Consider the following 3,472-nt stretch of genomic DNA (forward strand, 5'->3'; position numbering starts at 1 on the left):
TTCCACAAACTTTATACAACAATTAGAAATCTTCACCAAGGCATGAATAATACAACGAAGTCATGAAAATCACAATATAAGACTCACGGTCATGCTTGACACCAACGTATAGATACTCATCACCATGCCTATACGTCGTACTCAACAATTACCACATAGCAATTAGGACTCAACTCCTAATCCCTCAAGCTAAGGTTAGACCAAACACTTACCTCGATGCCTCGAACATAATTCATGCTTCAATTATAGCTTTACCCTTGGTTCCACCACCAATTCGTTCGTATCTAATCACAAATTACTTAATTACATCAATAAACGCTAAATGAATCAACCCCATGCATGAAAATGAGTTTTCCAAAGTTTTACCCAAAAAGTCAAAAATTGCCCCCGGGCCCACGTGGTCAAAACCCGAGGTTCGAACCAAAATCTGATTACCCATTCCCCCACGAACTCAAATATATAATTTGTTTTGAAATCGGACCTCAAATTGAGGTCCAAATCCCCAATTTTTGAAAAACCTAGGTTCTACCCAAAACACCCAATTTCACCCATGAAAATCTTTGATTTTAGGTTGGAATCATGTTAAAAGATGTTAATGATTGAAAGAAATGAGTAAAAACTAACTTACAATTGACTTGGAAGAAGACTTGTTCTTGGAAAATCGCCTAAGTGTGTTTGGGTTTGAGAAAATATGAAATATGGGGTTCAAAATCGTTTGTGTAAAATTGCAGGTCTCTGATATGGGAAATGCGAACAGGGGTTCGCAATTGCGAACAGGGGTTCGCAATTGCGAACCCCGACCTTGCAGATATGGGAATTGCGAAGCACAGTTCGCATTTGCGAACCCTGCAAGAATTTCGGACCTTCGCATTTGCGAGACACTGGTCCCAATTGCGATGGTCCCATTTGCGACATATTGATCGCATTTGCGATCCCTGGCCATCATGGAAACCTTCGCATTTGCGAAGTGAATTATCGCATTTGCGATGAAGGATTAGGTCTGGGCTGTTTCGCATTTGCAAGGCAGCCTTCGCGTTTGCGAGCTCGCATTTGCGAGTGCGAAGCCTGCAGGTCAGTTCATATCAGCTAACATTCAAGTTCAAAAATGCAACCCGTGGCCTATCCAAAACTCACCCGAGCCCTCGGGGCTCCAAACCAAATATACACACAACCTCAAAAACATCCTACGGACTTATTCGTGTGATCAAATCGCCAAACTAACATCGTAAACATCGAATTAAACCTCAAAATCCAAGAATTCTTTCAAACTTCATAAAATATCAAAATTTTCAATTTAGGTCCGAATCACGTCAAACGACGTCCGTTTTTAACCAAATTTCACAGGAATGACTTAAACCATATATAAGACCTGTACCGGGCGCCGGAACCAAAATACGGGCCCGATACTAACATGTTCTAATCAAATTTCATTTCAAATTTCCTTAAACAATTTCAGAAAACAATTTTACTAAAAAATTCATTTCTCGAGCTTGGGACCTCGGAATTCGTTTCCGGGCATACGCCCAAGTCCCATATTTTCCTAAGGACCCTCCGGGACCGTCAAATCACGGGTCCGGGTCCGTTTACCCAAAACGTTGACCAAGGTAACATTAATTCATTTTAACATCAAAACTTAGCATTTTTCACAGAATTTCATATTTAAGCTTTCCGGCTACGCGCCCGGACTGCGCACGCAAATCGAGGCAACTCTAAACGAGGTTTTCAAGGCCTCGGAGACACAGAATTCAATTAAAACAGGTGATGACCCTTTGGGTCGTCACAGGCTTCTTCGCCCACACCTTAGTATCAAAATCTCTCGGCTCCACCCTCGCATCTGTAAGATATTCAGTTACGGTGTTGGGATACGGGTAAGAGGTATCAGCTTACTTGGCGACCACATATATGTTGGCCGGCATCACGACACCCATATTAATTGGGTACCCGGCCATGATGGAAGCGAATACAACTACTTGTGGGACCGGATGGTATGTCTCATTCTAACACGGGTCTAGTCGGCTGCATACAAAGGTCTGCCACCCTACGCCTCAAAACTCAGGGTGTTTTTGTGAATAGACACCCCTGTTGTAATCCATGGTGGCGGTGGCCCAAGAGCTGCCAGAATCTCAACTAGCCACGGGCGAGATGCATCCCCCATTACCAACTTCTCCAAATACTGTGCAGGCTCAACATCATCAAACCCCAAGTATGTGTTCAATGTGTGCTGGTCAAAACGCACCTTCAGGTTCCTCACTTTAGTTACCTTTGTCCCTTTCTTGATGTGCGCCACATTGGCATAAAACTCCTGGACAAGGTATTCCTTCGCATCCAATACGCTCTGGGTGAACCACATCCACCCTTTCCGCTATCGGAACTGCCTCAAGACTGTAGGGTTGTACTTTTCTAGGTCTTTCAATTGGAACGATCACTCAAGAGTGAGCGATCTCACTGACCATCGCTCACGGAAACTAGAGAAGGCAGCCAAACTGATGAATCTATCCTCCCACTTCTCTTTCTTCTTCGACCGCTCAAGGCCAACAGCTGTAGCATCTCCCCTTCGGCCATCATCTGGGATGTCATCAATAGTGGTGTTTGGTGCCTCGGGGACATGTGTAGTGGAGGGCTTGGAAGCCTAACTAGCACTTTCCAAACCCTCGGAAGTACTCTTGGATGTGGATAACTCATCCCTGAGTTGATACTATCCTGGTGGCTTTGATTGGACAGCCGATGCTTCCCTAGACGGGACATATGAACTGGACTCAGAGGGATCTACTTTTCTCCTTCGGCTAGCTGTAGCCTTCTTTGTTATCATCTTTTGTAGGGCGAGGGGTAAGGCACTCTTGCCTTGACCCCTGGAAGGTTCTCCCCTCCCCTTTGACGTATCACCTCTACCGCGAGATCTAACCATTTTCTGTACCAAGCAAAAGCAATTGTTAGTTACAATTCAAGTTCATATACACACCAGAGATTACAGTTAAAACACAGCAGAATCATGCTTGTAGGGAAGGGACTTGCGGTCCGCAGAATTATCATTGCGGCCGCAGAATCGGGATTGCGGACTGCATAATTTTCCCTTGCCGCTGCAAAAGTGGATTGCGGTCCGCAGATTTTTCTTTGCGACCGCAATTCAAACATCACCAGAATGCCAACTCTCTGATAGCAGAGAATTGGCTATTTGGCAGCCGCAATCAATTTTCTGCGGTCCGCACAATTTTCTTTGCGGCTGCACTTGAGAGTCATCAAAATGACAACTCTCTGATCACAGAGACTAGGTTGTTCTGTAGCCGAATTAGGATTTTTGCGGTCTGCACAATTTTCATTGCGGCTGCAGATCCATGCTTATTATGATACCCTATACCTTAACTTCTGCGGATCGCATAATTTCTTGTGCGGCCGCAGATTCGAAAATTGACGAATAGTTATTCACCTAGGGCTTGACATTTTTGCACATTTGACATGGAATTAGCATCTAAGC

The sequence above is a fragment of the Nicotiana attenuata genome, chromosome 12, assembly GCF_001879085.1.
Source record: "Nicotiana attenuata strain UT chromosome 12, NIATTr2, whole genome shotgun sequence".
Classification (NCBI taxonomy): Eukaryota; Viridiplantae; Streptophyta; class Magnoliopsida; order Solanales; family Solanaceae; genus Nicotiana; species Nicotiana attenuata.